Source organism: Pseudophryne corroboree, chromosome 5 (genome assembly GCF_028390025.1).
Source record: "Pseudophryne corroboree isolate aPseCor3 chromosome 5, aPseCor3.hap2, whole genome shotgun sequence".
In the NCBI taxonomy this organism is placed as follows: Eukaryota; Metazoa; Chordata; class Amphibia; order Anura; family Myobatrachidae; genus Pseudophryne; species Pseudophryne corroboree.
In genome coordinates this window covers 835076075-835103624 of record NC_086448.1, presented here as the reverse complement: position 1 = coordinate 835103624, position 27550 = coordinate 835076075, and the positions used below count along the sequence as shown (strand labels likewise).

The following is a 27550-nucleotide window of genomic DNA, read 5'->3' as shown; positions in this document are numbered from 1 at the left end:
AATCTGCCGAATGGAATTGCTTCGTAGGAAGCCACCATTTTTACCAGGACCCTTGTGCAATGATGCACTGTTTTTAGGAGGTTCCTGACTAGCTCGGATAACTCCCTGGCTTTCTCTTCCGGGAGAAACACCTTTTTCTGGACTGTGTCCAGAATCATCCCTAGGCACAGCAGACGTGTCGTCGGGATCAGCTGCGATTTTGGAATATTTAGAATCCACCCGTGCTGTTGTAGCAGTATCCGAGATAGTGCTACTCCGACCTCCAACTGTTCCCTGGACTATGCCCTTATCAGGAGATCGTCCAAGTAAGGGATAATTAAGACGCCTTTTCTTCGAAGAAGAATCATCATTTCGGCCATTACCTTGGTAAAGACCCGGGGTGCCGTGGACAATCCAAACGGCAGCGTCTAAAACTGATAGTGACAGTTCTGCACCACGAACCTGAGGTACCCTTAGTGAGAAGGGCAAATTTGGGACATAGAGGTAAGCATCCCTGATGTCCCCGGACACTATATAGTCCCCTTCTTCCTGGTTCGTTATCACTGCTCTGAGTGACTCCATCTTGATTTGAACCTTTGTAAGTGTTCAAAAAAATTTTTTAGAATAAGTCTCACCTAGCCTTCTGGCTTCAGTACCACAATATAGTGTGGAATAATACCCCTTTTCCTTGTAGTAGGAGGGGTAATTTAATTATCACCTGCTGGGAATACAGCTTGTGAATTTTTTCCCATACTGCCTCCTTGTCGGAGGGAGACCTTGGTAAAGCAGACTTCAGGAGCCTGCGAAGAGGAAACGTCTCTACATTCCAATCTGTACCCCTGGGATACTACTTGTAGGATCCAGGGGTCCTGTACGGTCTCAGCGCCATGCTGAGAACTTGTCAGAAGCGGTGGAGCGCTTCTGTTCCTGGGAATAGGCTGCCTGCTGCAGTCTTCTTCCCTTTCCTCTATCCCTGGGCAGATATGATCTTATAGGGACGAAAAGACTGAGGTTGAAAAGACGGTGTCTTTTTCTGCAGAGATATGACTTAGGGTAAAAACGGTGGATTTTCCAGCAGTTGCCGTGGCCACCAGGTCCGATGGACCGACCCCAAAAAACTCCTCTTCCTTTATACGGCAATACACCTTTTTGCCGTTTGGAATCTGCATCACCTGACCACTGTCGTGTCCATAACATCTTCTGGCAGATATGGACATCGCATTTACTCTTGATGCCAGAGTGCAAATATCCCTCTGTGCATCTCGCATATATAGAAATGCATCCTTTAAATGCTCTATAGTCAATAAAATACTGTCCCTGTCAAGGGTATCAATATTTTTAGTCAGGGAATCCGACCAAGCCACCCCAGCTCTGCACATCCAGGCTGAGGCGATCGCTGGTCGCAGTATAACACCAGTATGTGTGTATATACTTTTATGATATTTCCCAGCCTCCTGTCAGCTGGTCCTTGAGGACGGCCCTATCTATAGACGGTACCGCCACTTGTTTTGATAAGCGTGTGAGCGCCTTATCCACCCTAAGGGGTGTTTCCCAACGCGCCCTAACTTCTGGCGGGAAAGGGTATACCACCCATAATTTTCTATCAGGGGGAACCCACGCATCATCACACACTTTATTTAATTTATCTGATTCAGGAAAAACTACTGTAGTTTTTTCACATCCCACATAATACCCTCTTTTGTGGTACTTGTAGTATCAGAAATATGTAACACCTCCTTCATTGCCTTTAACGTGTGGCCCTAATAAGGAATACGTTTGTTTATTCACCGTCGACACTGGATTCAGTGTCCCTGTCTGTGTCTGTGTCGACCGACTAAAGTAAACGGGCGTTTTAAAAACCCCTGACGGTGTTTTTGAGACGTCTGGACCGGTACTAATTGTTTGTCGGCCGTCTCATGTCGTCAACCGACCTTGCAGCGTGTTGACATTATCACGTAATTTCCTAAATAAGCCATCCATTCCGGTGTCGACTCCCTAGAGAGTGACATCACCATTACAGGCAATTGCTCCGCCTCCTCACCAACATCGTCCTCATACATGTCGACACACACGTACCGACACACAGCACACACACAGGGAATGCTCTGATAGAGGACAGGACCCACTAGCCCTTTGGAGAGACAGAGGGAGAGTTTGCCAGCACACACCAAAAACGCTATAATTATATAGGGACAACCTTATATAAGTGTTTTCCCTTATAGCATCTGTTTTATATATTTCTAACGCCAAATTAGTGCCCCCCCTCTCTGTTTTAACCCTGTTTCTGTAGTGCAGTGCAGGGGAGAGCCTGGGAGCCTTCCCTCCAGCCTTTCTGTGAGGGAAAATGGCGCTGTGTGCTGAGGAGATAGGCCCCGCCCCTTTTTCGGCGGCCTCGTCTCCCGCTTTTAACGGATTCTGGCAGGGGTTAAATATCTCCATATAGCCTCCGGAGGCTATATGTGAGGTATTTTTAGCCAAAATAGGTTTTCATTTGCCTCCCAGGGCGCCCCCCTCCCAGCGCCCTGCACCCTCAGTGACTGCCGTGTGAAGTGTGCTGAGAGGAAAATGGCGCACAGCTGCAGTGCTGTGCGCTACCTTTAGAAGACTGAGGAGTCTTCTGCCGCCGATTCTGGACCTCTTCTTACTTCAGCATCTGCAAGGGGGCCGGCGGCAAGGCTCCGGTGACCATCCAGGCTGTACCTGTGATCGTCCCTCTGGAGCTGATGTCCAGTAGCCAAGAAGCCAATCCATCCTGCACGCAGGTGAGTTCACTTCTTCTCCCCTAAGTCCCTCGTTGCAGTGATCCTGTTGCCAGCAGGACTCACTGTAAAATAAAAAACCTAAGCTAAACTTTTCTAAGCAGCTCTTTAGGAGAGCCACCTAGATTGCACCCTTCTCGGCCGGGCACAAAAATCTAACTGGCTTGGAGGAGGGTCATAGGGGGAGGAGCCAGTGCACACCACCTGATCCTAAAGCTTTACTTTTTGTGCCCTGTCTCCTGCGGAGCCGCTATTCCCCATGGTCCTTTCAGGAACCCCAGCATCCACTAGGACGATAGAGAAAAATAAATACGATGTTACTTGGGTGGCCTATGAATTCCAGTGCTAGGTCACCGTATAATTATCCAGCTCCCTGACAGCACACAAGGTACACAGGCTTTATAATGAGCTTATATACACACACCGATCTAAGCGTGAGTATTTAATGATTAACACGCAGTGAGTCAATGAGGACGACGGCACTAAACATTATTACACCTGGCCAACCACATTGCTGAGTGATCTGTACACACGGGTCACACAACTGGTGCAACACGTATGTGCAATAGAATACGTCTCCACTTACATAACACATAGGGCCGGGCTAGTCTACATGTGGCACTCTAGCTGCTGCGGATCTAGACGTCCCAGCACGATTTGCCAGTTTTAACATGCCCTAACAGCAAATCCGTGCTGGGATGTGTAGTTCCACAGCAGCTAGACTGCCACAGGCTGACTACCACTGATGAGGATTTAATATTCAGTCAAATGAACAACACCGATTTGAGCTCACTTCCCAGCCAGTCATACGTAAAGCGTCACACTCACAAGAGCTTACAATCAGACTAGAGTACGAGGAACAGACGTGAGGATGTAGGAGAGGAGACGTCGCTTTTCAGTGCAGTGCTTCTAATTAGAGGGTACCAGCTTCATGCGGAAATCTAGTCATCAGAGCTGGGGGCCCCTGGTAAGCTGAATGGGGCCCCACATTACACACACACACAAACTGCAGCATTACTGAATAACCTCACCCTTCCCAAACTGGTCTCCAGCCAATAGTATGACGGCGTGCATTAATACCAGTGACATCACCTCCTGGCTTAGTCACACACTATCTGTGCAGCAGTAACTGTTTCATGGCACTCCATTCAGCAGACACAGCGTCATTCTCACACTGTAACCTGCGAGCAGGGCCCTCCTACCTCCACGTCTGTTATTATCCAGCTTCATTCTCACACTGTAACCTGCGAGCAGGGCCCTCCTACCTCCACGTCTGTTATTATCCAGCTTCATTCTCACACTGTAACCTGCGAGCAGGGCCCTCCTACCTCCACGTCTGTTATTATCCAGCTTCATTCTCACACTGTAACCTGCGAGCAGGGCCCTCCTACCTCCACATCTGTTATTACCCAGCTTCATTCTTACACTGTAACCTGCGAGCAGGGCCCTCCTACCTCCACGTCTGTTATTATCCAGCTTCATTCTTACACTGTAACCTGCGAGCAGGGCCCTCCTACCTCCACGTCTGTTATTACCCAGCTTCATTCTTACACTGTAACCTGCGAGCAGGGCCCTCCTACCTCCACGTCTGTTATTATCCAGCTTCATTCTTACACTGTGAGCAGGGCCCTCCTACCTCCACGTCTGTTATTATCCAGCTTCATTCTTACACTGTAACCTGCGAGCAGGGCCCTCCTACCTCCACGTCTGTTATTATCCAGCTTCATTCTTACACTGTGAGCAGGGCCCTCCTACCTCCACGACTGTTATTATCCAGCTTCATTCTTACACTGTAACCTGCGAGCAGGGCCCTCCTACCTCCACGTCTGTTATTATCCAGCTTCATTCTTACACTGTAACCTGCGAGCAGGGCCATCCTACCTCCACGTCTGTTATTACCCAGCTTCATTCTTACACTGTAACCTGCGAGCAGGGCCCTCCTACCTCCACGTCTGTTACTATCCAGCTTCATTCTTACACTGTAACCTGCGAGCAGGGCCCTCCTACCTCCACGTCTGTTATTATCCAGCTTCATTCTTACACTGTGAGCAGGGCCCTCCTACCTCTACGTCTGTAATTACCCAGCTTCATTCTTACACTGTGAGCCTGCGAGCAGAGCCCTCCTACCTCTACGTCTGTTATTACCCAGCTTCATTCTTACACTAACCTGCGAGCAGGGCCCTCCTACCTCCACGTCTGTTATTACCCAGCTTCATTCTTACACTGTAACCTGCGAGCAGGGCCCTCCTACCTCCACGTCTGTTATTACCCAGCTTCATTCTTACACTGTGAGCCTGCGAGCAGGGCCCTCCTACCTCTACATCTGTTATTATCCAGCTTCATTCTTACACTGTGAGCCTGCGAGCAGGGCCCTCCTCCTACCTCTACGTCTGTTATTATCCAGCTTCATTCTTACACTGTAACCTGTGAGCAGGGCCCTCCTACCTCCACGTCTGTTATTACCCAGCTTCATTCTTACACTGTGAGCCTGCGAGCAGGGCCCTCCTACCTCTACATCTGTTATTATCCAGCTTCATTCTTACACTGTGAGCCTGCGAGCAGGGCCCTCCTCCTACCTCTACGTCTGTTATTATCCAGCTTCATTCTTACACTGTAACCTGTGAGCAGGGCCCTCCTACCTCCACGTCTGTTATTACCCAGCTTCATTCTTACACTGTGAGCCTGCGAGCAGGGCCCTCCTACCTTCACGTCTGTTATTACCCAGCTTCATTCTTACACTGTAACCTGCGAGCAGGGTCCTCCTACCTCTATGTCTGTTATTATCCAGCTTCATTCTTACACTGTAACCTGCGAGCAGGGCCCTCCTACCTCCACGTCTGTTATTACACAGTCTTGTTTTATTATTGTTTGTTCCCAATTGGAAAGCGTAACGGAATATGGTGGCGCAACATAAGCAACTGGTAATAATGATATTACTGCGGTGGTCCCTCCACAGAGCCAGTCACATCTTCCAGTGTCATTACACAGCACTCCTGTCCTCCCTGCACCGAAGAAGTGTAACAGGACATGCAGCGTGGGGAATAGCCCTCACCAGGGACAAGTAGGGTATGGTGGCTGGGGTGGGGGGGTGCAGTCGGTGACAGCATAGAGGCTGAAGCGGGGGGAGCAGTAACGGTATACAGAGCTGAGACAGGGGTCAGTTAGTGACACAGCATGGAGGCTGAGGGGAGAACGGGCAGGCAGTGACACAGCAGGGAGGCTGAGGGGAGAACGGGCAGGCAGTGACAGCACGGAGGCTGAGGGGAGAACGGGCAGGCAGTGACACAGCACGGAGGCTGAGGGGAGAACGGGCAGGCAGTGACACAGCACGAAGGCTGAGGGGAGAACGGGCAGGCAGTGACACAGCACGGAGGCTGAGGCGAGAACGGGCGGGCAGGCAGTGACACAGCACGGAGGCTGAGGGGAGAACGGACGGGCAGGCAGTGACAGCACGGAGGCTGAGGGGAGAACGGGCAGGCAGTGACAGCACGGAGGCTGAGGGGAGAACGGGCAGGCAGTGACACAGCACGGAGGCTGAGGGGAGAACGGGCAGGCAGTGACAGCACGGAGGCTGAGGGGAGAACGGGCAGGCAGTGACAGCACGGAGGCTGAGGGGAGAACGGGCAGGCAGTGACACAGCACGGAGGCTGAGGGGAGAACGGGCAGGCAGTGACACAGCACGGAGGCTGAGGGGAGAACGGGCAGGCAGTGACACAGCACGGAGGCTGAGGGGAGAACGGGCAGGCAGTGACACAGCACGGAGGCTGAGGGGAGAACGGGCAGGCAGTGACACAGCACGGAGGCTGAGGGGAGAACGGGCAGGCAGTGACACAGCACGGAGGCTGAGGGGAGAACGGGCAGGCAGTGACACAGCACGGAGGCTGAGGGGAGAACGGGCAGGCAGTGACTGCACGGAGGCTGAGGGGAGAACGGGCAGTGAGCCTAGTGTGGAGGCTAAGGAAGGGGGGGGGCAGTGAACCCAGTGTGGAGGCTGGGAGGGGGGGCAGTGAGCCTAGTGTGGAGGCTGGGAGGGGGCAGTGAGCCTAGTGTGGAGGCTGGGAGGGGGCAGTGAGCCCAGTATGGAGGCTGGGAGGGAGAGGGGGGGCAGTGAGCCCAGTGTAGAGGCTGGGAGGGGGGGCAGTGAGCCCAGTGTAGAGGCTGGGAGGGGGGGCAGTGAGCCCAGTGTAGAGGCTGGGAGGGGGGGCAGTGAGCCCAGTGTAGAGGCTGGGAGGGGGGGCAGTGAGCCCAGTGTAGAGGCTGGGAGGGGGGGCAGTGAGCCCAGTGTAGAGGCTGGGAGGGGGGGCAGTGAGCCCAGTGTAGAGGCTGGGAGGGGGGGCAGTGAGCCCAGTGTAGAGGCTGGGAGGGGGGGCAGTGAGCCCAGTGTAGAGGCTGGGAGGGGGGGCAGTGAGCCCAGTGTAGAGGCTGGGAGGGGGGGCAGTGAGCCCAGTGTAGAGGCTGGGAGGGGGGGCAGTGAGCCCAGTGTAGAGGCTGGGAGGGGGGGCAGTGAGCCCAGTGTAGAGGCTGGGAGGGGGGGCAGTGAGCCCAGTGTAGAGGCTGGGAGGGGGGGCAGTGAGCCCAGTGTAGAGGCTGGGAGGGGGGGCAGTGAGCCCAGTGTAGAGGCTGGGAGGGGGGGCAGTGAGCCCAGTGTAGAGGCTGGGAGGGGGGGCAGTGAGCCCAGTGTAGAGGCTGGGAGGGGGGGGCAGTGAGCCCAGTGTAGAGGCTGGGAGGGGGGGGCAGTGAGCCCAGTGTAGAGGCTGGGAGGGGGGGCAGTGAGCCCAGTGTAGAGGCTGGGAGGGGGGGCAGTGAGCCCAGTGTAGAGGCTGGGAGGGGGGGCAGTGAGCCCAGTGTAGAGGCTGGGAGGGGGGGCAGTGAGCCCAGTGTAGAGGCTGGGAGGGGGGGCAGTGAGCCCAGTGTAGAGGCTGGGAGGGGGGGCAGTGAGCCCAGTGTAGAGGCTGGGAGGGGGGGCAGTGAGCCCAGTGTAGAGGCTGGGAGGGGGGGCAGTGAGCCCAGTGTAGAGGCTGGGAGGGGGGGCAGTGAGCCCAGTGTAGAGGCTGGGAGGGGGGGCAGTGAGCCCAGTGTAGAGGCTGGGGGGGCACTGAGCGCAGTGTGGAGGCTGGGGGGGCACTGAGCGCAGTGTGGAGGCTGGGGGGGGGGGGGGCACTGAGCGCAGTGTGGAGGCTGGGGGGGGGGGGCACTGAGCGCAGTGTGGAGGCTGGGGGGGGCACTGAGCGCAGTGTGGAGGCTGGGGGGGGGGGGCACTGAGCGCAGTGTGGAGGCTGGGGGGGGGGGGGGCACTGAGCGCAGTGTGGAGGCTGGGGGGGGGCACTGAGCGCAGTGTGGAGGCTGGGGGGGGGCACTGAGCGCAGTGTGGAGGCTGGGGGGGCACTGAGCGCAGTGTGGAGGCTGGGGGGGCACTGAGCGCAGTGTGGAGGCTGGGGGGGCACTGAGCGCAGTGTGGAGGCTGGGGGGGGGCACTGAGCGCAGTGTGGAGGCTGGGGGGGGGCACTGAGCGCAGTGTGGAGGCTGGGGGGGGGGCACTGAGCGCAGTGTGGAGGCTGGGGGGGGGCACTGAGCGCAGTGTGGAGGCGGGGGGGGGGCACTGAGTGCAGTGTGGAGGCGGGGGGGGGGGGGGCACTGAGTGCAGTGTGGAGGCTGGGGGGGGGCACTGAGCGCAGTGTGGAGGCTGGGGGGGGCACTGAGCGCAGTGTGGAGGCTGGGGGGGGGGGCGCACTGAGCGCAGTGTGGAGGCTGGGGGGGCACTGAGCGCAGTGTGGAGGCTGGGGGGGGCACTGAGCGCAGTGTGGAGGCTGGGGGGAGGCTGGGGGGGGGGCGCACTGAGCGCAGTGTGGAAACTGGGGGGGGGCACTGAGCGCAGTGTGGAAACTGGGGGGGGGGCACTGAGCGCAGTGTGGAAACTGGGGGGGGGCACTGAGCGCAGTGTGGAAACTGGGGGGGGGGCACTGAGCGCAGTGTGGAAACTGGGGGGGGGGGGCACTGAGCGCAGTGTGGAAACGGGGGGGGGGGGCACTGAGCGCAGTGTGGAAACTGGGGGGGGGGGCACTGAGCGCAGTGTGGAAACTGGGGGGAAGGGCACTGAGCGCAGTGTGGAAACTGGGGGGAAGGGCACTGAGCGCAGTGTGGAAACTGGGGGGGGGGGGCACTGAGCGCAGTGTGGAAACGGGGGGGGGCACTGAGCGCAGTGTGGAAACTGGGGGGGGCACTGAGCGCAGTGTGGAGGCTGGGGGGGCACTGAGCGCAGTGTGGAGGCTGGGGGGGGGGGCACTGAGCGCAGTGTGGAGGCTGGGGGGGGCACTGAGCGCAGTGTGGAGGCTGGGGGGGGCACTGAGCGCAGTGTGGAGGCTGGGGGGGCACTGAGCGCAGTGTGGAGGCTGGGGGGGGCACTGAGCGCAGTGTGGAGGCTGGGGGGGGCACTGAGCGCAGTGTGGAGGCTGGGGGGGGCACTGAGCGCAGTGTGGAGGCTGGGGGGGCACTGAGCGCAGTGTGGAGGCTGGGGGGGGCACTGAGCGCAGTGTGGAGGCTGGGGGGGGCACTGAGCGCAGTGTGGAGGCTGGGGGGGGCAGTCAGCACAGTGTGGAGGCTGGGGGGGCAGTCAGCACAGTGTGGAGGCTGGGGGGGCAGTCAGCACAGTGTGGAGGCTGGGGGGGCAGTCAACACAGTGTGGAGGCTGGGGGGGGGGGCAGTCAGCACAGTGTGGAGGCTGGGGGGGGGGCAGTCAGCACAGTGTGGAGGCTGGGGGGGGGGCAGTCAGCACAGTGTGGAGGCTGGGGGGGGGCCGTGGGAGGATGGGGGAGGGCAGTGAGCACAGTGGAGGCTGGGAAGGGGGGCAGTGAGCACAGTGGAGGCTGGGGGTGGGGGCAGTGAGCACAGTGGCGGCTGAGAAGCGGGGCAGTGAGCCCAGTATAGAGGCGGAGGGGAGCACAGACAGAAAACCCTGCAGTGAGGGAGGTGCTGACCCGTCCCCAGCCTGCGTGGCCGCACATTACAGGACCGGTAACTTCTCCCCCCTCTCGGTGGCTTACCCGTGCACCCGGCGCCTCCTCGGTCGGGAAAGAGACGGAAGTGATTGCGGTAAATCTCGGTTCCTCGCACGGCCGCTGCCGCTACAGCCAGCACACTCCAAACCAGGCCGGCCACTCCCCCCACATTCACTGACAGACAGCGCCCGCGGCCAATCACGTGCCGCATGCAAAAGCCGGGCCGGGCGTCCCACCAATGGCGATGAAGGAAGTGCCTGTGGGCGGGACTATGCGCAGAACAGGGTATACCCAAGGTCCAATCAACAAACGAGGAAGGCTCTGGATGCAGCAGCTGGGAAAGAGGCGGGACTTGAAGTAAGGCGGTTAACTGACAGGAGGCTGCAGCCAATCAGCATTCAGTATGATGGCGCCTTCAGAAGGGAGCGGCGGCGGTTGGATCGGGGGTTCTGTCTGGCCCCTTTATATAGAGTGTCAGGCGGGAGTCCGCCGGATGGATGGAGCGGGGCAGTGACCGGGGCTGGCCTGGCTTGGCTGAGGGGGTAGTATGTGCTGTCATTCGACGTCTGAGCAGATCGTTTACAAACTAAGTTCTAGCCATCCAATCATCGCTGAGGTGCGGCAATGAGCGACAGACGTACAGCCAATGAGATTGTATCTAAAGGGCGTGGTAGCTGCTGCAGTGGTTAATAATTAATTCCCAGCATACCTTGCGCCCCTCAGTATATATACTCTGTGTCTGACTGTGGTACTACCCTCTCTCTCAGCAGCAGTGTCCCGCATAGCATGTGACAGTCCCAGCATTGTCCTCAGTCCTGTGCCCCATATTGTGTTTATATAACTTATTTACCCTGTTATGCTGCAAGTATTATCATGTGCCACTCCCAGCACTGTCCTGTGCCTCTTATATGTATTTATACACACATATACTCTGCGACACTCCCAGCATTCCCAGTGCTCCTCATAGTATATTTACCCTATACCTCTCCCAGCACTGTCCTGTGCCTCTTGTAGCATATATACCCTATGACACTCCCGGCATTCCCAGTGCTCCTCATAGTATATTTACCCTATGCCACTCCCAGCACTGTCCTGTGCCTCTTGTAGCATATATACCCTATGACACTCCCGGCATTCCCAGTGCTCCTCATAGTATATTTACCCTATGCCACTCCCAGCACTGCCCTGTGCCTCTTGTAGCATATATACCCTATGACACTCCCGGCATTCCCAGTGCTCCTCATAGTATATTTACCCTATGCCAAATCACTTGTGGACCAGTATGTTAGCAGATGCATCACTTGCCTCAGGAACAACCCTAATAAAGCTAAACACCAGCATCTTGAATACCCCACCACCCCTTTTACACACTTACAAATTGATTTTACCCATATCCCTGGTACAGGTAAACAAGAATATGCCCTGGTCATTGTAGATATGTTCTCTCGCTGGCCAGAAGTATTCCTAACTAAGTCAGAGGATGCCAAGACAGTAGCAAGAATCCTAACACAGAAAATCATCCCTAGATGGGGGTGCCCCCTGCAAATAAATAGTGATAAAGGCTCAGCCTTTACAGCCAAAATCACACAGGCCTTAGTAAAAGCTCTGCAGGTGGAGTGGAAGTTTCACATCCCGTACCACCTGCAGAGTTCAGGGGTCGTAGGAAGAATGAATAGGACCCTCAAAGACAAACTAAGGAAGGCCACAGGAGGTACCTTCCACAAGTGGAAGCAGGTCCTTCCCATTATCCTAGCAGAAATCAGAATGACCCCACAGAAAACTCTAGGATACTCACCCTTTGAACCCTTTGAAATACTAATGGGTAGACCCTTCCCCACACCCTGGGCTAAGAAACCGTTGATGATACAGGAAGGAGATCTAGAATTTATAAGAGAAGAGTATGTCAGGTCCCTGATAACAAAACTGAATGAAATTGAACATGAGGTTGTTTGTAAAAACCCTTTGAATCCACAGGAACCTACACACCCCTTTAAAGTCAGAGACAGAGTCGTGGTGAAGGTGCTCCCCAGGAACAAGAGCCCAGGAGACTTCACCTATGGTCCAGAGACAGAGGTCGTAGCAGTTACCCGAACAGCAGTCCTGACAGAGGAAAGTCTTACCTGGATCCATGCATCCCGAGTAAAAAAGGTTCCTAGACCAGACCTAGAGAGGGAAGCAAGTGATTCCAGTGAGGTACGAACCGGGGCAGACAGCCCTGACCTCCCACCTAGCGAAGACAGAAGAACAGAAAACGATGAAGAACCTGCCCCCTATCTTTACCCTGGGGACTATCTTGATAGCCCTACTGGCCCATTTTCCCCTCTCAATGACTGAGGTTGATATAACTCAGAATAAGGGAAACTGACACTATGGTATAACTCTTCCACCACATACACCGCAACCTACATACTAGATTATTTCCAATTCCCCCAACTAGCTGCTGTCCAAAAGTCTGTTGACTACCAGATCCGCGCTGACACCACAGACAACCTAAGCCCCGAGGTACCCTATATTTGCGTTACAGGCCATAACTGGGGAAATGATTGCAGCTCATGGTCCGCGGCTGCCTGGAACACAGGTACCCCATGGGGCTATAAGCCCGCTGAAGCCTTAGATGAAAAGGGTAAACACGGAACATCATTAACTCAACGATTAACCCTTCTTAAAATGCCCAACAATTACTGCAACTCCCGCTCAGGCTAAAAATTGCGCCATTGGTGTGCAGAAAGACGTAAGCTTTGCAAGAATCATATAGTATAACAATACTGATTCTAAGAGGGGATTGAAAGGGTTAAAGCTCGTCTCTGCTTCAATGTCATAGAATTGCTTGTGTTATAGAACTTAATGTTCCAGCACATTCCTTGCTACTGTCCTTGTCTCTTATCTTTTTCTTATACCGTGTGAACAACCTCCCTATTTGAAATACAAACTTGCCCATATATGCATATCCTTCCACTGCGGCAGTTCCTAGCCAATCATGTTATGTTAGCCCCTTTTTGTGTTCTGTCCAATTAGTTATTGACTTGGGATATACACGCCCTAAATCCTTTCTTTTATATACTTTTGTTAAACGAACAATAAACAGTGTGAATCTTTACTGCTTGTGTTGTGCATGTTCCTTGTGGCTAAAGGTTTACACTCACAGACGTCTGAGAGGCCATCACATCGAGGGTTAAAGAATATAGGGACATATCCTTTCACACTCCCAGCACTGTCCTGTGCCTCTTGTAGCATATATACCCTATGACACTCCCGGCATTGTCCTTTGACTCTTATTTTAGGGGATTCTGTACTGGAAAAGGACTTAGGTGTCCTCATAGATAGCAAGCTACGCAGTAGTACCCAAAGTAGGACTGCAGCAAAGAAGGCTAATAAGATATGAGCATGCATAAAACGGGGTATTGATGCTAGGGACGAGAGTATTATACTCCCGTTATATAAATCACTAGTGAGGCCACACCTTGAATACTGTGTACAATTCTGGGCACCGTACTACAAAAAGGATATCCTGGAGCTTGAAAAGGTACAGAGGAGGGCGACCAAACTAATTAAGGGTATGGAGACGCTGGAATACGAGGAAAGGCTTGCAAGACTAGGCATGTTTACATTGGAAAAGCGGAGACTAAGAGGGGACATGATCAACATCTACAAATATATAAGGGGACAATACACAGAGCTTGCGCGGAACCTGTTTTTGGTTAGATCAACACAGAGGACTCGTGGACACTCGCTCAGGTTAGAGGAGAGGAGATTCCGCACAATACGGCGTAAAGGCTTTTTCACGGTAAGGACAATACGTGTTTGGAATTCCCTGCCCGAGGGAGTTGTAATGGCGGAATCTGTCAACACCTTTAAGAATGGGTTAGATAAATTCCTATTGGATAAGGATATCCAGGGGTATGGTGCATAGTCATGCATTATAGTTACTATAAATAGGGATAAAATGTAACGGCTGACAGCAGCATCAGTCAGAAATTTTAGTCAAATCATCATGCATAGGAGACCACAAATAGGTTGAACTCGATGGACAATTGTCTTTTTTCAACCTCAGATACTATGTTACTATGTTATTGTATATTTCTCTGACGTCCTAGTGGATGCTGGGAACTCCGTAAGGACCATGGGGAATAGACGGGCTCCGCAGGAGACTGGGCACTCTAAAAGAAAGATTAGGTACTATCTGGTGTGCACTGGCTCCTCCCTCTATGCCCCTCCTCCAGACCTCAGTTAAAATCTGTGCCCGGCCAGAGCTGGATGCACCTAGTGGGCTCTCCTGAGCTTGCTAGAAAGAAAGTATTTGTTAGTTTTTTATTTTCAGTGAGATCTGCTGGCAACAGACTCACTGCTACGTGGGACTGAGGGGAGAGAAGCAAACCTACCTGCGTGCAGCTAGCTTGTGCTTCTTAGGCTACTGGACACCATTAGCTCCAGAGGGTTCGAACACAGGGCCTGACCTCGATCGTCCGTTCCCGAAGCCGCGCCGCCATCCCCCTTGCAGAGCCAGAAGAAGGATGAATCGGGTCATAAGGGAGGCATACCTTCATGTCCCCATTTATCCACCTCATTAGGCGTACCTCAGAATTGCGGTACGGGATTGTCATAACCAAGGTAATGGCGGATATGATTGTGCTCCTGCGGAAGCAAGGTGTCACTATTATCACGTACTTGGGCGATCTCCTCATACAAGCGAGATCAAGAGAGCAGTGGCTGAACAGCGTATCACTTTCTCTGGAAGTGTAACGGCAACACGGCTGGATTCTATATATTCCAAAGTCGCAGTTGGTTCCTACAGCTCATCTGCCTCTCCTAGGCATGATCCTAGACACAGACCAGAAAAGGGTTTATCTCCTGATAGAGAGAGCTCAGGAGCTCATGACACTGGTCAGGAATCTATTAAAACCAAAACAGGTGTCAGTGCATCACTGCACTCGAGTCCTGGGAAGGATGGTGGCATCATACGAGGCCATCCCCTTAGGCAGGTTCCATGCGAGTACCTTCCAATGGGACTTACTGGACAAGATGGCAGTACGGATGGTGTAATGGTTAGCATTACTGCCTCACAGCACTGAGGTCATGGGTTCGATTCCCACCATGACCCTAACTGTAGAGTTTATATATTCTCCCCGTGCTTTATGGTCCGGATCACCTCTTCAGATGCATCGGTTAATCACCCTATCCCCCAGGGCCATGGTGTCTCTCCTGTGGTGGCTGCAGAGTGCTCACCTTCTCGAGGGCCGCAGATTCGGCATTCAGGACTGGATCCTGGTGACCACGGATGCAAGCCTCCGAGGGTGGGGGGCAGTTACACAGGGAAGAAATTTCCAAGGTCTGTGGTCAAGTCAACTGACTTGCCATTACATCAATATCCTGGAACTAAGGGCCATATACAACGCCCTAAGTCAAGCGGAGATCCTGCTTCACGACCAACCGGTTCTGATCCAGTCAGACCGCAGGGGTTCATGTAAACCGCCAAGGCGGCACAAGGAGCAGGGTGGCGAGGGTAGAAGCCACCAGAATTCTTCGCTGGGCGGAGAATCAAGTAAGCGCACTGTCAGCAGTGTTCATTCCGGGAGTGGACAACTGGGAAGCAGACTTCCTCAGCAGGCACGACTTCCACCCGGGAAAGTGGGGACTTCATCAGGAAGTCTTCACGCAGTTTGCAAATTGATGAGAACTACCTCAGGTGGACTAGATGGCGTCCCACCTCAATAAAAAGCTTAAAAAGGTTTTTTGGCCGGGTCAGGGGACCCTCAGGTGATAGCTGTGGTCGCACTAGTAACACCGTGGGTGTTCCAGGCGGTCTATGTATTCCCTCCTCTTCCTCTCATACCCAAGGGCTGAGAATTGTAATAAAAGGAGGAGTGAGAACAATATTCTTTGCTCCGAATGAGCCAAGAAGGACTCGGTAAACGGAGCTGCAAGAAATGCTCTCAGAGGACTCTGGGCTTCTGCCTCTCAGACAGGACATGTTGCAACAGGGGCCCTGTCTGTTCCAAGACTTACCGCGACTGCATTTGACGGCATGGCGGTTGAACGCCGGATCATAGCGGAAAAGGGCATTCCGGATGCAGTTATTCCTACGCTGATAAAGGCTAGGAAAGACGTGACAGCAAGACTTTTTCACTGTATATAGCGAAAATAGGTTGCTTGGTGTGAGGCCGGGAAGGCCCTACAGAGGAATTCCAGAGGGGTCGATTCCTGCACTTCCTACAGTCAGGAGTGACTATGGGCCTAAAATTAGGATCCATAAAGGTCAAGATTTCGTCCCTATCCATTTTTCTCTCAAAAAGAACTGGCTTCAATGCCTGAAGTTCAGACGTTGTGTCGGGGGTGCTGCATATTCAGCCTCCTTTTGTGCCACCGGTGGCACCTTGGGATCTTAACGTTGTGTTGGATTTCCTGAAATCCCACTGGTTTGAGCCACTTAAGACCGTGGAGCTAAAATATCTCACGTGGAAAGTGGTCATGCTATTGGCCTTAGCTTCGGCTAGGCGTGTGTCAGATTTGGCGGTTTTGTCATGTAAAAGCCCTTATCTGATCTTCCATATGGACAGGGCAGAATTGAGGACTCGTCCCAATTTCTCCCTAGGGTGGTATCATAGTTTCATTTGAACCAGCCTATTGTGGTGCCTGCGGCTACTAGGGACTTGGAGGATTCCAAGTTGCTGGACGTAGTCCGGGCTTTGAAAATTTATGTTTCCAGACTATTGCTCGCTGGATCTATAGCACGATTCAGCGGGTTCACTCTGCGGCTGGATTGCCGCATCCAAAATCGGTGAAAGCCCATTCCACAAGGAAGGTGGGCTCTTCTTGGGCGGCTGCCCGAGGGGTCTCGGCTTTACAGCTTTGCCGAGCTGCTGCTTGGTCGGGGTCAAACAAGTTTGCTAAGTTCTACAAGTTTGATACCCTAGCTGAGGAGGACCTTGAGTTTGCTCATGCGGTGCTGCAGAGTCATCCGCACTCTCCCGCCCGTTTGGGAGCTTTGGTATAATCCCCATGGTCCTTACGGAGTTCCCAGCATCCACTAGGACGTCAGAGAAAATAAGAATTTACTTACCGGTAATTCTATTTCTCGTAGTCCGTAGTGGATGCTGGGCGCCCGTCCCAAGTGCGGACTCTCTGCAATACATGTATATAGTTATTGCTTAACTAAAGGGTTATTGTTATGAGCCATCCGTAAAATGAGGCTCAGTTGTTGTTCATACTGTTAACTGGGTATGGTAATCACAAGTTGTACAGTGTGATTGGTGTGGCTGGTATGAGTCTTACCCTGGATTCCAAATCCTTTCCTTGATGTGTCAGCTCTTCCGGGCACAGTTTCCCTAACTGAGGTCTGGAGGAGGGGCATAGAGGGAGGAGCAAGTGCACACCAGATAGTACCTAATCTTTCTTTTAAAGTGCCCAGTCTCCTGCGGAGCCCGTCTATTCCCCATGGTCCTTACGGAGTTCCCAGCATCCACTACGGACTACGAGAAATAGAATTACCGGTGAGTAAATTCTTATTTTCTCTTACGTCCTAGAGGATGCTGGGGACTCCAAAAGGACCATGGGGTATAGACGGGCTTCGCAGGAGACATGGGCACTCCAAAGACTTTAGAATGGGTGTGCACTGGCTCCTCCCTCTATGCCCCTCCTCCAGACCTCAGTTAGATTCTGTGCCCAGAGGAGACTGGATGCACTGCAGGGGAGCTCTACTGAGTTTCTCTGAAAAATACTTTTTGTTACGTTTTTTATTTTCAGGGAGCCCTGCTGGCAACAGACTCCCTGCATCGTGGGACTGAGGGGAGAGAAGCAGACCTACTTAAATGATAGGCTCTGCTTCTTAGGCTACTGGACACCATTAGCTCCAGAGGGTCGGAACGCAGGTCTCACCCTCGCCGTTCGTCCCGGAGCCGCGCCGCCGTCCTCCTCACAGAGACGGAAGATAGAAGCCGGGTGAGTATTAAGAAGAAAGAAGACTTCAAAGGCGGCAGAAGACTTCAGATCTTCACTGAGGTACTGCGCGCCATTGCTCCCACACATATACACACAGCGGGCACTGTAAGGGTGCAGGGCGCAGGGGGGGCGCCCTGGGCAGCAATATTAACCTCAAGGGACACTGGCAAATAGATTAGACACTGCAGAGGCAGTATATTGAAAAACCCCCGCCAGTATAAATAATTTGAGCGGGACCGAAGCCCGCCGGTGAGGGGGCGGAGCTTGATCCTCCAGCACTAACCAGCACCATTTTCTCCACAGCACACTGCAGAGAAGCTGGCTCCACGGGCTCTCCCCTGCTGAACATGGTTACAGAGGGCAAAAAAGAGGGGTGGGGGGCACATTTAATTGGCGCAGTGAGTGTATTTATATATTTATATAAAAGCGCTGTACTAACTGGGATTTTATTCCAGTGTCCGGTGTCGCTGGGTGTGTGCTGGCATACTCTCTCTCTGTCTCTCCAAAGGGCCTTATTGGGGGACTGTCTCTATATAGATATATCCCTGAGTGTGTGGGCGTGTCGGTACGTGTGTGTCGACATGTCTGAAACGGAAGGCTCATCTAAGGAGGAGGTGGAGCAGATGATTGTGGTGTCTCCGTCGGCAACGCCGACACCTTATTGGTTGGATATGTGGAATGTTTTAAATGCAAATGTGTCTTTATTACATAAGAGATTGGACAAAGCAGAGTCCAGGGATAAGACAGGGAGTCAATCCATGGCTTTGACTGTGTCACAGGGCCCTTCAGGGTCTCAGAAACATCCCCTGTCCCAGGTAGCAGACACTGATACCGACACGGATTCTGACTCCAGTGTCGACTACGATGATGCAAGGTTACACCCAAGGGTGGCCAAAAGTATTCATTATATGATTATTGCAATAAAAGATGTTTTACATATCACAGATGACCCCTCTGTCCCTGACATGAGGGTATGCATGTTTAAGGAAAAGAAACCTGAGGTAACCTTTCCCCCATCTCATGAGCTGAACGCGTTATTTGAAAAGGCTTGGGAAACTCCAGACAAGAAACTGCAGATTCCCAAGAGAATTCTTATGGCGTATCCGTTCCCTGCACAGGACAGGTTACGGTGGGAATCCTCACCCAGGGTGGACAAGGCTTTAACGCGCTTGTCCAAAAAGGTGGCGCTATCGTCTCCAGACACGGCAGCCCTCAAATCCTGCTGATCGCAGACAGGAAACTACCTTAAAATCAATTTATGCACATACGGGTGCCTTGCTCAGACCGGCAATAGCGTCGGCTTGGGTTTGTAGCGCTGTAGCAGCTTGGGCAGATACCTTGTCAGCTGACATTGATAGGGATAGCATTTTATTGACCTTGGGTCACATTAAAGACGCAGTCTTATATATGAGAGACGCTTCGAGAGACGTTGGACTGTTGGGTTCAAGAGCCAACGCCATGGCGATTTCTGCTAGGCGAGCCCTGTGGACCCGCCAATGGACGGGTGATGCCGACTCAAAGAGACATATGGAAGTTTTGCCTTACAAGGGTGAGGTTTTATTTGGGGAAGGTCTCGCGGACCTGGTTTCCACAGCTACCGCGGGTAAATCTACTTTTTTACCTTATGTTCCCCCACAGCAAAAGAAAACACCACAATATCAGATGCAATCCTTTTGGTCGCATAAGTCCAGAAGAGGTCGGGGCTCTTCCTTCCTCGCCAGAGGTAAGGGTAGAGGGAAAAGATTGCCTGCTACGGCTAGTTTCCAGGAGCAGAAGTCCTCCCCGGCTTCTACTAAATCCACGCATGACGCTGGGGCTCCACTGAGGGAATCCGCCCTGGTGGGGGCACGTCTTCGAATCTTCAGCCACGTCTGGGTTCAATCAGACGTGGATCCTTGGGCGATGGAAATTGTATCCCAAGGATACAAGCTGGAATTTGAAGAGGTGCCCCCTCGCCGATTTTTCAAATCGGCTTTACCAGCTTCTCCCCAGAGAGGGAGATAGTTTTAGCTGCAATTCAAAAGCTGTATCAACAGCAAGTGATTGTCAAGGTTCCCCTAGTTCAACAGGGGAAGGGGTACTATTCAACCCTGTTTGTGGTTCCGAAACCGGATGGCTCAGTCAGGCCCATTCTAAATCTAAAATCCCTAAACCTGTACTTGAAAAAGTTCAAATTCAAGATGGAATCGCTTCGGGCGGTTATCTCCAGCCTGGAAGGGGGGATTTTATGGTGTCTCTAGACATAAAGGATGCATACCTTCATGTCCCCATATATCCCCCTCATCAGGCGTACCTGAGATTCGCTGTACAGGACTGTCATTACCAGTTTCAGACGTTGCCGTTTGGGCTTTCCACGGCCCTGAGGATTTTCACCAAGGTAATGGCGGAAATGATGGTGCTCCTGCGCAGGCAGGGAGTTACAATTATCCCGTACTTGGACGATCTCCTGATAAAAGCGAGATCGAGAGATCAGTTGCTGAAAAGCGTGTCGCTCTCCCTGAGAGTGCTGCAGTAACATGGCTGGATTCTAAATCTACCAAAGTCACAGTTGGTTCCAATGACTCGGCTATCTTTCTTAGGTATGATTCTGGACACAGAACAAAATAGGGTTTTTCTCCCGATGGAAAAAGCCCAGGAACTCCAGAACATGGTCAGAGACCTGTTAAAACTGAAAAGAGGGTCAGTCCATCAATGCACTCGAGTACTGGGATAAATGGTGGCGACCTACGAGGCCATCCCCTTCGGCAGGTTTCATGCAAGGACATTTCAGTGGGACCTTCTGGACAAGTGGTCCGGGTCCCATCTTCAAATTCATCAGAAAATAAGCCTGTTCCCCAGGGCCAGGGTGTCTCTCCTGTGGTGGCTGCAGAGTGCTCACCTTCTAGAGGGTCGCAGGTTCGGCATTCAAGACTGGGTTCTGGTGACCACGGACGCGAGCCTCCGAGGATGGGGAGCAGTCACACAAGGAAGAAATTTTCAGGGAACATGGTCAAGCCAAGAGGCTTGTCTACACATCAATATACTGGAATTAAGGGCCATATCCAACGGCCTACGACAAGCGGAGAATCTTCTTTGCGACCTACCGGCTCTGATTCAATCAGACAACGTCACTGCCGTGGCTCATGTAAACCGCCAAGGCGGGACAAGGAGCACAGTGGCAATGGCGGAAGCCACAAGGATTCTGCGCTGGGCGGAAAATCACGTAAGCGCTCTGTCAGCAGTCTTCATTCCGGGAGTGGACAACTGGGAAGCAGACTTTCTCAGCAGACACGATCTCCATCCAGGAGAGTGGGGACTTCATCAAGAAGTTTTTGCAAAGATAACAAGTCTTTGGGGAATTCATCAAATAGACATGATGGCGTCACGCCTCAACAAGAAGCTTCTGAGGTATTGTGCCAGGTCAAGGGACCCTCAGGCAGTAGCGGTAGACGCCCTGGTGACACCATGGGTGTTTCAGTCGGTTTATGTATTCCCTCCTCTTCCTCTCATCTCCAAAATATTGAGAATCATAAGAAGAAAAAGAATGCAGACAATACTCATTGTTCCGGATTGGCCTCGAAGGGCCTGGTATTCAGATCTTCAGGAGATGCTCACAGAAGATCCATGGCCTCTTCCTCTCAGGGAGGACCTGTTGAAGCAGGAGCCCTGCATGTTCCAAGACTTACCGCGGTTACGTTTGACGGCATGGCGGTTGAACACCGAATCCTAGCTGGGAAAGGTATTCCGGAGGAAGTCATCCCTACTCTGATAAGGTCTAGGAAGGAGGTGACGGCGAAACATTATCACCGTATTTGGAGGAAGTATGTTTCTTGGTGTGAAACCAAGAATGCTCCTACGGAAGATTTCCACCTGGGCCGTTTTCTCCACTTTCTACAGACAGGAGTAGATATGGGCCTGAAGTTAGGCTCCATCAAGGTACAGATTTCGGCCCTATCTATATTCTTTCAGAAGGAATTGGCTTCTCTCCCAGAATTCCAGACTTTTGTAAAGGGAGTGCTGCACATCCAGCCTCCTTTTGTGCCCCCAGTGGCACCATGGGACCTTAACGTGGTGTTACAGTTCCTTAAGTCACACTGGTTTGAACCTCTTTAGACAGTTGAGTTGAAATTTCTCACTTGGAAGGTGGTCATGTTATTGGCCTTGGCATCTGCGAGGCCGGTGTCCGAATTGTCGGCTTTGTCTCACAAAAGCCCCTATCTGATTTTCCATGTGGATAGAGCAGAGTTGAGGACTCGTCCTCAATTTCTGCCTAAGGTGGTTTCATTGTTTCATATGAACCAACCTTTTGTGGTGCCTGTGGCTACGGGGGACTTGGAGGATTCCAAGTCTCTTGATGTAGTCAGGGCCTTAAAAGTTTATGTAGCCAGGACGGCTTGGGTTAGGAAAACAGAGGCACTGTTTGTCCTGTATGCAGCCAACAAGGTTGGCGCCCCTGCTTCTAAGCAGACTATTGCCCGCTGGATCTGTAACACGATTCAGCAGGCTCATTCTACGGCTGGATTGCCGGTACCAAATTCGGTAAAGGCCCATTCCACTAGGAAGGTGGGCTCTTCTTGGGCGGCTGCCCGCGGTGTCTCTGCATTACAACTTTGCCGAGCAGCTACTTGGTCGGGTTCAAACACTTTTGCTAAATTCTACAAGTTTGATACCTTGGCTGAGGAGGACCTCATGTTTGCTCAATCAGTGCTGCAGAGTCATCCGCATTGTCCCGCCCGTTCTGGAGCTTTGGTATAATACCCATGGTCCTTACGGAGTCCCCAGCATCCTCTAGGACGTAAGAGAAAATAAGATTTTAAACCTACCGGTAAATCTTTTTCTCCTAGTCCGTAGAGGATGCTGGGCGCCCGTCCCAGTGCGGACTAAATTCTGCAAGACTTGTATATAGTTTTTGCTTACATAAGGGTTATGTTACAGTTCTGATCAGTCTCGGGCTGATGCTGTTTGTTTTATACTGTTAACTGGTTCGTATATTCCATGTTATACGGTGTGGATGGTGTGGGCTGGTATGAATCTTGTCCTTAGATTAACAAAAATCCTTTCCTCGTACTGTCCGTCTCCTCTGGGCACAGTTTCTCTAACTGAGGTCTGGAGGAGGGGCATAGAGGAAGGAGCCAGTGCACACCCATTCTAAAGTCTTTGGAGTGCCCATGTCTCCTGCGGAGCCCGTCTATACCCCATGGTCCTTACGGAATCCCCAGCATCCTCTACGGACTAGGAGAAAAAGATTTACCGGTAGGTTTAAAATCTTATTTTCTCTGACGTCCTAGAGGATGCTGGGGTCCATTTTAGTACCATGGGGTATAGACGGTTCCGCAGGAGCCTTCGGCACTTTAAGACTTTTTTACAGTGTGAATTTGCTCCTCCCTCTATGCCCCTCCTCCAGACCTCAGTTTAGACAATGTGCCCGGGAGACGGGATACACACCAGTGAAGCTCTACAGAGTTCTGCTGAAAAAATACTTTGTTAGATTTTTTATTTTACAGGGAAGCTGCTGGCAACAGCTTCCCTGCTTCGTGGGACTTAGGGGTGGGAAGTAGGAACCAACTTCTCAGTGAGTTAATGGTTCTGCTTCTGCTGACAGGACACCATTAGCTCCTGAAGGGTACTGAACACAGCCCAAGCCTGGCCAGCGTTCACTCCCACAGCACTGCCGCCACCCACTAACAGCCAGAAGTCAGAAGGCTGGTGAGTATATTTACCGGAGTCCTGCAGAGAGGGGTCCTCCTGTCATTGTTGGCGACATACAGGTACACGCGCAGCGGCGGGACGCTGCACGCCATGTCTCAGCACAAGGGTGCAGAGCGCGTGGAGGGGGCGGGCTCTGAGCGGCATGGTGAAAATCCTTACTCTCACTGGCCAAAAAGTAAATACAAGTTAGCCGCTGATGTACTAAATCCCCGGCCAGTATAAATATTACATTGCTGAGGCTGAATCGCACCATTACAGGGGGGCGGGGCTTCTCAGACTTGCCAGAACACTCACTGGGCGCCATTTTTCTCAAGCAGAAACGCCAGTGTGAAGCTCCTGAACGCTGTTTCTCCTCAGGACAACGCTGACACAAGTACCAGGGTGTTGTAGAAGGGGAAGAGAGTGTTCTTTATAATTAGGTCTGTGGGCCTGATATTGGTTTATGCGCTGTAATTGGGTAATTATATAAACATATATATATATATATATACATATAAAGTGCATTGTGTGGACTGGCGACTCCTTTTCTGTCTCTCTAACAGACTTTGGTTGGGTCTGTCCCCGATAGCTCCCCTGTGTGATAGGGGGGGTGTCTGTGTCTGTACAAGTGTATAACATGTCAGACATCGTGGAGGGTTCTTCCCCGGAAGAACCCATTTCTCTATCGTCCTAGTGGATGCTGGGGTTCCTGAAAGGACCATGGGGAATAGCGGCTCCGCAGGAGACAGGGCACAAAAAGTAAAGCTTTAGGATCAGGTGGTGTGCACTGGCTCCTCCTCCTATGACCCTCCTCCAAGCCTCAGTTAGATTTTTGTGCCCGGCCGAGAAGGGTGCAATCTAGGTGGCTCTCCTAAAGAGCTGCTTAGAAAAGTTTAGCTTAGGTTTTTTATTTTACAGTGAGTCCTGCTGGCAACAGGATCACTGCAACGAGGGACTTAGGGGAGAAGAAGTGAACTCACCTGCGTGCAGGATGGATTGGCTTCTTTGGCTACTGGACATTAGCTCCAGAGGGACGATCACAGGTACAGCCTGGATGGTCACCGGAGCCTCGCCGCCGGCCCCCTTGCAGATGCTGAAAAGAGAAGAAGGTCCAGAATCGGCGGCAGAAGACTCCTCAGTCTTCTTAAGGTAGCGCACAGCACTGCAGCTGTGCGCCATTGCTCTCAGCACACTTCACACGGCAGTCACTGAGGGTGCAGGGCGCTGGGAGGGGGGCGCCCTGGGAGGCAATGTAAACCTATTTTTTGGCAAAAAATACCTCACATATAGCCTCCGGGGGCTATATGGAGATATTTAACCCCTGCCAGAATCCGTTGAAGAGCGGGAGACGAGCCCGCCGAAAAAGGGGCGGGGCCTATCTCCTCAGCACACAGCGCCATTTTCCCTCACAGAAAGGCTGGAGGGAAGGCTCCCAGGCTCTCCCCTGCACTGCACTACAGAAACAGGGTTAAAACAGAGAGGGGGGGTCACTAATTTGGCGTTAGAAATATATAAAAAGATGCTATAAGGGAAAACACTTATATAAGGTTGTCCCTATATAATTATAGCGTTTTTTGGTGTGTGCTGGCAAACTCTCCCTCTGTCTCTCCAAAGGGCTAGTGGGTCCTGTCCTCTATCAGAGCATTCCCTGTGTGTGTGCTGTGTGTCGGTACGAGTGTGTCGACATGTATGAGGACGATGTTGGTGAGGAGGCGGAGCAATTGCCTGTAATGGTGATGTCACTCTCTAGGGAGTCGACACCGGAATGGATGGCTTATTTAGGGAATTACGTGATAATGTCAACACGCTGCAAGGTCGGTTGACGACATGAGACGGCCGACAAACAATTAGTACCGGTCCAGACGTCTCAAAAACACCGTCAGGGGTTTTAAAACGCCCGTTTACCTTAGTCGGTCGACACAGACACAGACACGGACACTGAATCCAGTGTCGACGGTGAATAAACAAACGTATTCCTTATTAGGGCCACACGTTAAGGGCAATGAAGGAGGGGTTACATATTTCTGATACTACAAGTACCACAAAAGAGGGTATTATGTGGGATGTGAAAAAACTACCTGTAGTTTTTCCTGAATCAGATAAATTAAATGAAGTGTGTGATGATGCGTGGGTTCCCCCCGATAGAAAATTATTGGCGGTATACCCTTCCCCGCCAGAAGTTAGGGCGCGTTGGGAAACACCCCTTAGGGTGGATAAGGCGCTCACACGCTTATCAAAACAAGTGGCGGTACCGTCTATAGATAGGGCCGTCCTCAAGGAACCAGCTGACAGGAGGCTGGAAAATATCATATAAAAGTATATACACACATACTGGTGTTATACTGCGACCAGCGATCGCCTCAGCCTGGATGTGCAGAGCTGGGGTGGCTTGGTCGGATTCCCTGACTAAAAATATTGATACCCTTGACAGGGACAGTATTTTATTGACTATAGAGCATTTAAAGGATGCATTTCTATATATGCGAGATGCACAGAGGGATATTTGCACTCTGGCATCAAGAGTAAGTGCGATGTCCATATCTGCCAGAAGATGTTTATGGACACGACAGTGGTCAGGTGATGCAGATTCCAAACGGCACAAAGGTGTATTGCCGTATAAAGGAAGAGGAGTTATTTGGGGTCGGTCCATCGGACCTGGTGGCCACGGCAACTGCTGGAAAATCCACCGTTTTTACCCTAAGTCACATCTCTGCAGAAAAAGACACCGTCTTTTCAGCCTCAGTCCTTTCGTCCCTATAAGAGTCATATTTGCCCAGGGATAGAGGAAAGGGAAGAAGACTGCAGCAGGCAGCCCATTCCCAGGAACAGAAGCCTTCCACCGCTTCTGCCAAGCTCTCAGCATGACGCTGGGACCGTACAGGACCCTTGGATCCTACAAGTAGTATCCCAGGGGTACAGATTGGAATGTCGAAACGTTTCCCCCTCGCAGGCTCCTGAAGTCTGCTTTACCAAGGTCTCCCTCCGACAAGGAGGCAGTATGGAAAAAAATTCACAAGCTGTATTCCCAGCAGGTGATAATCAAATTACCCCTCCTACAACAAGGAAAGGGGTATTATTCCACACTATATTGTGGTACTGAAGCCAGAAGGCTAGGTGAGACCTATTCTAAATCTAAAAATTTGAACACTTACAAAGGTTCAAAGCAAGAGGGAGTCACTCAGAGCAGTGATAACGAACCAGGAAGAAGGGGACTATATAGTGTCCCGGGACATCAGGGATGCTTACCTCCATGTCCCAAATTTGCCCTTCTCACTAAGGGTACCTCAGGTTCGTGGTATAGAACTGTCACTATCAGTTTCAGACACTGCCGTTTGGATTGTCCACGGCACCCCGGGTCTTTACCAAGGTAATGGCCGAAATGATGATTCTTCTTCGAAGAAAAGGCGTCTTAAATTACCCCTTACTTGGACGATCTCCTGATAAGGGCAAAGTCCAGGGAACAGTTGGAGGTCGGAGTAGCACTATCTCGGATACTGCTACAACAGCACGGGTGGATTCTAAATATTCCAAAATCGCAGCTGATCCTGACGACACGTCTGCTGTGCCTAGGGATGATTCTGGACACAGTCCAGAAAAAGGTGTTTCTCCCGGAAGAGAAAGCCAGGGAGTTATCCGAGCTAGTCAAGAACCTCCTAAAACCAGGAAAAGTGTCAGTGCATCATTGCACAAGGGTCCTGGTAAAAATGGTGGCTTCCTACGAAGCAATTCCATTCGGCAGATTTCACGCAAGAACTTTTCAGTGGGATCTGCGGGACAAATGGTCCGGATCGCATCTTCAGATGCATCAGCGGATAACCCTATATCCAAGGACAAGGGTGTCTCTCCTGTGGTGGTTACAGAGTGCTCATCTTCTAGAGGGCCGCAGATTCGGCATTCAGGATTGGATGCTGGTGACCACGGAGGCCAGCCCGAGAGGCTGGGGAGCAGTCACACAAGGAAAAAATTTCCAGGGAGTGTGATCAAGTCTGGAGACTTTTCTCCACATAAATATACTGGAGCTAAGGGTAAATTTATAATGCTCTAAGCTTAGCAAGACCTCTGCTTCAAGGTCAGCCGGTATTGATCCAGTGGGAAAAACATCACGGCAGTCGCCCACGTAAACAGACAGGGCGGCACAAGAAGCAGGAGGGCAATGGCTAAAACTGCAAGGACTTTTCGCTGGGCGGAAAATCATGTGATAGCACTGTCAGCAGT

General features: G+C 52.1%; 1 protein-coding gene across 11 annotated transcripts in view; it reads right to left on the bottom strand.

Annotated features, from left to right (window-relative positions):
* Positions 1 to 9907, bottom strand: part of MAP4 (microtubule associated protein 4) — a 205132-nt gene extending 195225 nt beyond the window's left edge. For 6 of the 11 annotated variants that reach the window (XM_063924570.1, XM_063924572.1, XM_063924568.1 and 3 more), the window contains exon 1: positions 9779 to 9905. The gene's annotated coding sequence lies outside the window, so the exon portion shown is untranslated. Of the gene's footprint in view, positions 1 to 9778 lie in introns of all 11 variants that reach the window. The other 5 variants (XM_063924564.1, XM_063924566.1, XM_063924567.1 and 2 more) reach the window with 2 other exon arrangements.
* Positions 9908 to 27550: the final 17643 nt, after the last annotated feature.